Below are 10064 nucleotides of genomic sequence, written 5' to 3'. Positions count from 1 at the left end.
TCTGTTCGCCTTCCAGTATACATGAGCAGCCTGAATAGAGCGGCAGCATGTCACCAACCTCTGGATGTCCTTGAGCAGTGGGTGGCCATCATCTTGTCGCTCTACATCCCGAATCCACTCGATCACCATGGCAAAGTTTTCTTCCAGGATGATGCTGTCAGCTTGTAGAATATTCCTTACATAGATAATACCCTTCCATGCTGCCATGAGCTCAACTTCAATAGTAGTTATATCACAGGTGCACTGTCCGCCCGCCGCAATCAACCTGCCCCTTCTTTATCTCCTCCTGCTAAGACACTACCATCGAAGTTCACCTTGTCTTTCAGCTCTTAAAGAATGCACTTGAATATTTTTTTTTTGAAGCTCTCTTCTTTTCTTGGGCTATTCAATTTATTCTATTTTCCATCTCTTGTCATCTTTTTGGTATTTCATTCATTTATACTATTTAGGAATGGTTGGAAGACTCTCCTAGCCATTAGATAGGTCAAAAGAGTCATTGTAAGATAAAAATAGCCGTTCTGATTTGCAGAAAAACTAATCGTTATTATTGTCAGACGCAGACAGGTTGACTCGATGTTTTTAGGGGTCGACTCATGATCTCCAAAAGTGGACTCATGATCTTTAGAGGTCGATTCGAACTAGTTGTTGTGTTTGCTGCACTCTATCTTTCTCGTGTGACCATTGTGGGGTCGACTCATCTATTGTCAGATATTGACTCGTTGTCTTTATGGATTGACTCTCTAACAGACTAAATTTTATTGTTCTCTATATTTTGTTTGTGGTCAATCGAAGATTGACTCATTTGCTTTTGGAGTCGACTTTTGTATGATTGAAGTCGGCTTATGTTCTTTATGGGTCGACTCGCCAGTTTGATGAATTTTATAGCTTTCTGTCTATCTTTTGAGATTGTTCTGAGGTCGACTCTGTTAAATTTTTTGGTTAAATAATGATTAAAAGTTTTCATACTTAAACATATATATTTATATATATGTTAAGGTGGGAGTATGGCTTGGATAGTTGGTGTGTTAGTTTGATTTGAGGAGGTCGTGGGTTCGACTCTTCATTCCCTCCTTTTTATTCTCACTGAGGCCAAGGTCGGACCACAGGTGCGTGGGCAGTGCCTCGCACTCAAGGTGCGAGGAGCCACGTCGTTTCCTGGCTTGCACCTCTTCGCGACCGACCTCGCATCCGCTGGCCTTACTCTCAGTGTTTTTTCAAACTTTCTTACCAGTTTTGACCGTTGGATTAGTTTTTGGTCACGTCTGTCCCGAAGAAGTCTATAAATAGATCTCTTCAGATTAGACAGAGAATATAATCGAAAGCAAAAAAACTTCTATTCTCCCTTTCTACTATTTTATTTTCAATCAACGGGCTTGCTGCATCCTGATTCTAGGTTTGAAGGTCTCTTTGATCCGTGCAAATCATTAAGACAGAAGGAACATTGCGAGAGGCTGTTGTATGTCAGGAGTAAAATGCTATCCAAGCCTAGTGCACTGTAAGCCGGCGAAATCTACTTCAAAGAAAGTGACCAACATACCACGTCTCAGCATCTCGGGTTCCATTTTTCCACTATCTTTATTTATTTTCTTTAAGCCTATTTCTGCCTATTATTTGTTGAAGTAGAATATTTTAAATTTTAATTTTTTTGGGATAGTTTATCCCAACATTCTTGAAGTAGATTTCTTACATATAATAGGCTAGTACTTAGAGTTACCCCAATGGCCAATGCAAGTGATCCGGTTCCTCCTGAAAAGTTTAATGAAAATAACTTTAAGCATCGGAGGCAGAAGATCGAAATCTTCTTAACCACACTTGGGTTATTTTCCATAATTTTTGACTCTCCTCCAAATGACGAAGAAAATGAATCGGCTAGAATTTGTAATTTGGAGGAATTTAAGAAGAAAGATTACATGTGTAGGAGAAGGATTTTGTCCTATCTTTTTGATTCCCTTTTTAATGTCTACTGCACTTTTAAAAACTTCAAGGAAATTTGGGATGATCTTAATAAGAAATATGGTATCCAAGATGCAAGTATACTGCTAGTCAATTCCTATCTTATAAGATGGTTGACACCAAGCCCATAGTTGACCAAGCCCATGAGTTAATAGTGATTTATCATGAATTAGGCTTAAGGAGAATGGGTATAACTGAGAGCCTTCAAGTTGCTTGTACCATTGACAAGATCCTACCTTCTTGGAAAGACTTTGGGTTATCCCTGAAACATAAAACCGAGGATATGACAACGAAAACCCTATTGTCTGCCATTAGGATCCAAGAACAACATCTTGAAAATGATAATGAGCAACTCATGAACCCTGAGCTTCTAACCAAGGTGAACTTTGTAGAAGGCTAGAATAAGACCCATAAGTTCAAGAACTCCAAATTTGAAAAGGGTGGATCTAGAAACAAAGAAAAACCTATGAAGCCAAAACACCATATCAATAAGAATGATTGGAAGCCGATTTGCTACAATTATGGGAAACTCGGTCATATGGCTCGAGTATGCCGGATGAAGAGGAAGAAGTATCAGAATTATGAATATGCACCTTCTCAACCTGCAAATCCACAACCAACATGGTGTTATCCAGTATTGGTCCTACTAGTACTGATGATCGGTATGTAACTTTAAGTCCAGAGTTAAATTTAGCAATTTGTTCTACCGATTGGTTAGTGGATACCGGTGCAAATGTTCATATATGTATTGATCGTACCATTACTACTTATCAAGTCCGGAGCAGCCTAACAGTAACTATAGGGAACTCCACCTCGACATGAGTGCTTAGGACTGAAAAAGTACTTCTAAGGCTTACGTATGAAAATGTGATTCTACTATTTAATATGTACCATGTGCCCGATGGAAGAAGGAATCTGATCAGTGGATCTCTTCTAATTAGGAATGGTTATTCTTTATTATTTCAATTTAAGAAAGTAATTATAACAAAGAATGGAACAATTGTAGGCAAAGGCTATGAGTGTGATGGCTTATATGTAATAAATAATGTATCTTTGGATTTTTCTTCTGATAGCAATAATAAAGTTGTGCTTTCAGTATGTTCTTCATCTCTTTGGCATGCTAGATTAGGACATGTGAATAATAATACTATTAAAAGAATGATTAGTTCTAGTTTATTGCCTAATGTTTCATTAAATAAAAAGAAAAAGTGCCAAATTTGTGTTCAATCTAAACAACCTAGAAAACCATTTAAAATGGTAAATAGAAATTCAACTTTCTTAGAATTAATACATTCAGATGTATGTGATCTAAATGAAACTTTGACTAAAGGGGGTAGAAGGTATTTTATTACTTTCATAGATGATTACTCTAAGTGTTGTCAAGTTTATTTAATGAAATCTAAAGATGAAGCATTTGAGATGTTTAAGACTTATAAATCTTTAGTAGAAAATCAACTTGATAAGAGAATAAAGATTATCAGGTCAGATAGAGGAGGAGAATACACCTCTAATGACTTGAATGAATTCTGTAGAGTTAATGGAATTCTACATGAAGTAACGCCTCCCTATTCACCTCAGTCAAATGGAGTGGCTGAAAGGAAAAATAGGACTCTGCAAGATATGGTAAGAACTTTGTTTGCCAACTCAGGTCTACCTGAGGTTTGGTAGGAGGAAGCAGTGCTTACTGCATGTTTCCTGCTTAATAGGATTCTATTTAAAGGTTCTAATGAATCTATTTATAAACTTTGGAAAGGAAGAAAACCTAACCTAAACTTTCTAAAAGTTTGGGGTTGTTTGGCTAAGGTTAATATTCTTTTAATTAAGAAAAAAATAGGACCTAATACTTTTGATACTGTGTTTCTAGGTTATTCTCTTAATAGTGTTACTTATAGATTCTTAGTCGTTAGTTCTGATATTAATGGCATAGATAAGAATACTATAATTGAATCTAAAGATGCTTCTTTCTTTGAAGACATTTTTCTATTTAAGGATAAAATAGAAAAGCATATAATAGATAGATCTAATGATGCATCTTGTAATTCACCCTCTAATTCTCTAATTATTCCTACTAATGAAAATGAAAATGAACTTGATGATATTAATGAACTTGGTAAAGGGAAAAGAGTTAGGAAAAAGAGAGATTTTGGATCTGATTTCTATACCTTTATGGTTGAAGATGATCCTAAAATATATAAAGATGTTATGAACTTATTAGATTCTATGTTTTGGAAGGAAGCTATTAATAGTGAAATGAATTCACTTATGACTAATGAAACATGGTTTCTAACTGACTTACCATCTGGTAGTAAGGCTATAGGTTGTAAATAGATATTTAAGAAGAAATTAAGATCTGATGGTTCAATTGAAAAATATAAAGCAAGATTAGTTGCTAAGGGCTTTTCTCAGAAAGAGAGTATAGATTGCTTTGATACGTCTTCTCCTGTGACTAGAATAACTACTATTTGTACTTTAATTCCACTAGCTTCAATCCATAATTTGATAATCCATCAGATGGATGTCAAGACTGCCTTCCTCCATGGTGATTTAGAGGAAGAGATTTATATGGATCAGCCAGAGGGATATGTCGCTCAAGGACAGGAAAGAAAAGTTTGTAGGTTAGTTAAATCCTTCTATGGTTTAAAACAAGCTCCTAAGCAATGGCATAGAAAATTTGATAAAAGAATTGTTTCTTATGGCTTTAAAGCTAATGAATATGATAAGTGCTTATATTCTAAGTTAGAAAATGATTCATGTATTATCTTGTGTTTATATGTTGATGATATCTTAATTTTTGGTACTGATATAAATATGGTGACTGATATCAAAATTTTCTTGTCTAATAATTTTGATATGAAAGATTTAGGTCAAGCAGAGGTAATTCTTGGTAATAGGATTACCAGAATACCTGATGGTATAATCTTTGATCAATCACAATATATTGAGAAAATATTAAAGAAATTTGATAAGTACAACTATAAACTAGTGAGTACACCTTATGAGCATGGTTTGAACTTGAAGTGCAACAAAGGTGATCCAGTGGCCCAACGAAAATATGCTCAAATACAAGTAGATCTGACATTTCCTATGCTATAGGAAAGCTCAGTAGGTTTAATAGTTGCCCTAGTCTTAGTCACTGGGAAGCACTGGACAGAGTACTTAGATACTTGAGAGGTGCCATGCATTATCGTTTACATTACTCAAGATTTTTCGTTGTACTTGAAGGATATAGTGATGCTAGTCGGATCACTGATTCAGTGAATCGAAAAGGAACTAGTGGATACATATTCATGTTGGGTGGTGCAGCTGTTGCTTGGAGATCATCCAAACAAACTGTGATCACCAGATATACTATGGAGGCTAAGATTGTAGCCTTAGATTCTGCAAGTCAAGAAGCAAAATGGTTTAAGAATCTTATATCCGAAATACCTATCATGAAAAAGTCTATGTCTGTTATCTCTTTGTTATGTCATAATGAAGCTGCAATTAATACTTGTAGAAATACTGAGTATTACAAGAGAAACAGAAGGCACATTAGTGTGAGACATAAGACTATTAGATACCTAATTAAAAATAGTATCATAACTTTGGAATTTGTTAGATCTAAAGATAACATAGCAGATTCTTTGACTAAAAGACTGTCTAGAAGCAAAGTCATAGAAACATCAAAGGGGATGGGACTGAAACCCATAAGGAATCATTGACAATGGCAACCCAACCTATTCTGACTGGAGAACCCAAGACAAAAGGTTCAATGGGAAAAACAAGTTGTTTAATGATTAGTTAGAACTATTATAAAATGAATTTATTCATTTGGTCTCTTCCTATGATGTGAGTGCTAAACACAGCAAAAGTATCCGGAAGAGTTTAAAACTCTGAATGAGTCCGAGTCTATGGCAAGGTGCTGTGCTGCGAGCACCCTTGGAGGACTCATCTATGTGAGTGTGACTGTGTGGCCGCAGTCTATGGGAATAAGAGTTTAACCCCTAGAGCGCTCATGAAACTGAGATATTGGTGCATGAGGCCGGAAAAAGCACCACCTATGATGAACCCAGTATTTGCATTTGTCATGGGTGAATTATATAGAAATCTGAACCAAAGAATTTGGTTCAAAGCTTTTTAGCTATCACTATATCTTTTAGATGAAAATATACTTTCACTAGGTAAAGGTTCAAAGCCGCAAGCTATCTTTATTGAAGTCGTGACATAAACAAGCCTGGTTTGACTATTTTCTGATTTTATAAAGTTTTGAAAACATTTTAATCAGGTGGGGGAATGTTAGATTTTTTTGTTAAATAATGATTAAAAGTTTTCATGCTTAAAACATATATATTTATATATATGTTAAGGTGGGAGTATGGCTTGGATGGTTAGTATGTTAGTTTGATTTAGAGGAGGTCATGGGTTCAACTCTCCATTCTCTCCTTTTTATTCTCACAAGCTGCTTCGTTGCTCATCTGAGGCCCTTTGCGCCTGTGCTCGTCCAACCCGCCCCGAAGTGCGAAGAGCCGAGGTCGTATCTCGCCCGTGCTCGTCCGGAGCGGGTGGGAGTCAAGGCCGAGGTCGAACCACAGGTGCGATGAGCCAACAGGAGCCGAGGTCGAACCACATGTGCGATGAGCCGAGGTGCGTGGGCCGTGTCTCACACCCAAGGCGCGAGGAGCCACGTCGTTTCCTCGCTTGCACCTCTTTGCGACCAACCTCGCATCCGCTGGCCCTACTTCCAATATTTTTTCAAACTTTCTTACCAGTTTTGACCGTTGGATCGGTTTTTGGTCGCGTTTGTCCCGAAGAAGTCTATAAATAGATCTCTTCAGATTAGACAGAGGATATAATTGAAAGCAGAGAACTTCTATTCTCCATTTCTACTATTTTACTTTCAATCAACGGGCTTGCTGCATCCTGATTCTAGGTTCGAAGGTCTCTTTGATCCGTGCAAATTATTGAGGCAGAAGGAACATTGCGAGAGGCTGTTGTAACTTAGGAGTAGAACGCCATCCAAGCCTAGTACACTATAAGGTGGCGAAATCTACTTCAAGAAAAGTGATCAACATACCACGCCTCAGCATCTCGGGTTTCATTTTTCCACTTTCTTTATTTATTTTCTTTAAGCCTATTTCTGCCTATTATTTGTTGAAGTAGAATATTTTAGATTTTAATTTTTTTGGGACAATTTATCCTAACAGACTCGTGATCTGCAGAAGTCAACTCGTGATCTGGGAGTCGACTCATGAAGGCGTATCAGTCTGTATCAGTGTACCGAGGTCGACTCATTGTAATCTAAAAGTCGACTCTTGAGATAGCATAAGTTAAATTTTTTTGTATTTGCATGTGAACATTCAAGGGTTGTTGTAAGGCTATTTTTGGTGTCGAGTTTCTTTATGTAAAACTTTGGATAATTAATCTTCATTTAAGAGTTATTGAAGACTTTCTTCCTAGCTTTCTATAAACATTCAAGAATACTTAAGATAACTAATTAGTTAATTTTTTACTTAAATATTTTGCATTATCAAAATCAAACCTTTGGATCAATAGTTAACTTGCTTATATTTATGTTCCCTCTCAGAAAGACAAAAATTGGATCATAATTTTATTAAGTGCATATTTTAATTTGGGCTATTTGGAAAGAAGTAAACCATATAGATTTTATAATACCATGATAAACTCTTTGATTATTAGTCATGATGTTATTTTTTATGAACGACAAGCATGGAAGTGGAAGGAAGATGTGAAGAAAAAGCCTATTACTATTCTAGATGATTTTGATAGTTGAAGTAGATGATGGTGACAAAAGTCATACTCCTGAGATTTATTAAAAAAATATGTACTTCTTTTACTAATATAAAAAGCACATAAATTATGTTCACGATTTTTTTAGAACATAAATATAGTTAAATCACTACTCAAGTATAAAAAAAGAGGAAATTACAAAAATCTTCCTTGAATTATATTTACATCCAATAGTATAAAAAACCTATGCTTACTTTCTTGAGATTTATTTGCTTACTAGAATAAAATCAAATCCTTAAGTTATTATAGGAAAGAAAGGTGCTAATTTTCATTGAAACCTGATATTTGTTTTTTTTTTGGAGGAGGAGGAGGGGGTGTGCATATATTAGTACAAAAATATTGGGGATCAAAGATCCTCAAGAAATAAAAGATATTTAGAGGCTACGAGGTGGCATCCGACTCCACCTCTATCTAAAAATGACAATCCATTTAAATTCCATGCTATAGTTGGACAGCTTTAAGCCCTAACTTATCATTGTAAATATATATATCAAAAATATTACATTTTACAAATTAACCCTTGCTATTCATGCATCCATTCTAATGGATGACTATGATAATTTCTATCTACATGAAACCTTAAGGGCCATTCTTTGGATAGTAAAAAACTTACTTGGTATTTTTTTGCATAAGTATTTTCCAAGCAACATTTAGAGAAAAAAATAACTTATCCATGTTCTTTTATGCATTAAAAAATTGCTCCAAAAGTCACCCATGTTCTTTAATAACAAAGTATATTATATTATATTATATTATATATAATAATATACAATATAATATAGATAATATATATTATATCATTATATCATCATTATTATTATATTATTATTATATTATTATGTATTATTATTATAGGGTTAGGGGTATTTTAGAAATAAAATAAAATGGTTATTTTTTCAATTGATGAGAAAATGTCTTATCCATCTCTTAGGTGGGTAAGACTTTCCTCCATTTCATCGTAAATGCCACCCATGAAAAAATAACTTACCCATATACAAAAAAATAAGAATATAGAGATATAAGTTGGTGAATAGAAAAGTTGACAAAGTTTCTTATAATATTTGCCCACTAAAGAATAGACCCTAAGTTTTAGACATACTACTAATTGTCCTACTTTATCCTTCTTCTTTTTTTTGCTTCTGCAACAATCCATTTCTTTATTCTCATCATTCCTCATCCAGTTTCGTTGTCCCATCCTTGATAATTTGCATTTTACGCTTTACTTCAATCTCACTTGATCCAGTCTCCATATTAATTCCACCGTCCTTCAATCTTTGCCCCTATTCCTATTTACTTTAAACTTTGCCCTTCATTGTTGACCTTGTTGTGTTCCATCCTCTTTTCAGTCATATCATTTTCAACTCTTAACTTTCTCTCTAATCTTCATGTAGTATACTCTTTGCTTCAAGTTCCATTACCCCCTTCCTTGCTTGTTTGGCCTCCCATCAAATCTCTCAATCCTCATTGTTTTGTGACTATGCACATGCCACATTTTGATCTCATTGATCACCCATCTTTGAATCGCTTTTCCTTGACAATTCCACTTCCCAAGTTCCTAAACAAGCTTGGTAAGCTCATCTAGGCCTTGAGTTGAGCTTGGCATGGACTCTACTCAAGCTAGCATCCTACCTTTCAGAAAATCAGCAAGCTTAAGCTTGGCTAGATTCTTAAATTAAATCATTTAGACTATTCCACTTCACATTGTGATGAATTGCTCTTAAATTGCAGGAAATCATATAGAACGCTGATTCTTGTAGGTTGAACGCATGAACACATATTTTTGTGAAATTAAAGCATAATAATAATTTTGTGCCCATCCTATTATCATGATAAAATCACATCTTCACATATTCAACTTATAAATGTTAAATTGTGTGCAATTATTTCAAAGTTATTCAGTAGGAGACATTCTCTTTCTATATAGGCTGAGTCAAGCTCATGTGCCAACTTAGCCCGACCATAAAGGCATATGTCAATATTTTATAAATTTAAGTTATTATATAATACTAAACTTTATCCAATTTGAGCAAACTTTAATTGAACTATTTGAACATGAGGAGAGTTTGCTCCTCTTTCCTCTTCCTTCTCCCCCCTTCACTTCTCTCTCCTCTACTTATTTATAAATATTTGGTTGCTTGCAATTTGATCCCAATTGTTGCAAGTGATTTGCACCCAAGCACTTGCAACTGATTTTTTTCTTCTCTCATTTGCCTACAAGTCAATACGTAGCAACTTTGAAAACTTTTTCGGACAAAATAGTTGCAACCAAAATTAGTTGAGAGTGGCTTTCATCCATTGTGCCAACCTCACCTTCAATCATGCAA

Source organism: Phoenix dactylifera, unplaced genomic scaffold (assembly GCF_009389715.1).
Source record: "Phoenix dactylifera cultivar Barhee BC4 unplaced genomic scaffold, palm_55x_up_171113_PBpolish2nd_filt_p 000194F, whole genome shotgun sequence".
Taxonomy (NCBI): domain Eukaryota; kingdom Viridiplantae; phylum Streptophyta; class Magnoliopsida; order Arecales; family Arecaceae; genus Phoenix; species Phoenix dactylifera.
This window is presented reverse-complemented; position numbering follows the sequence as displayed.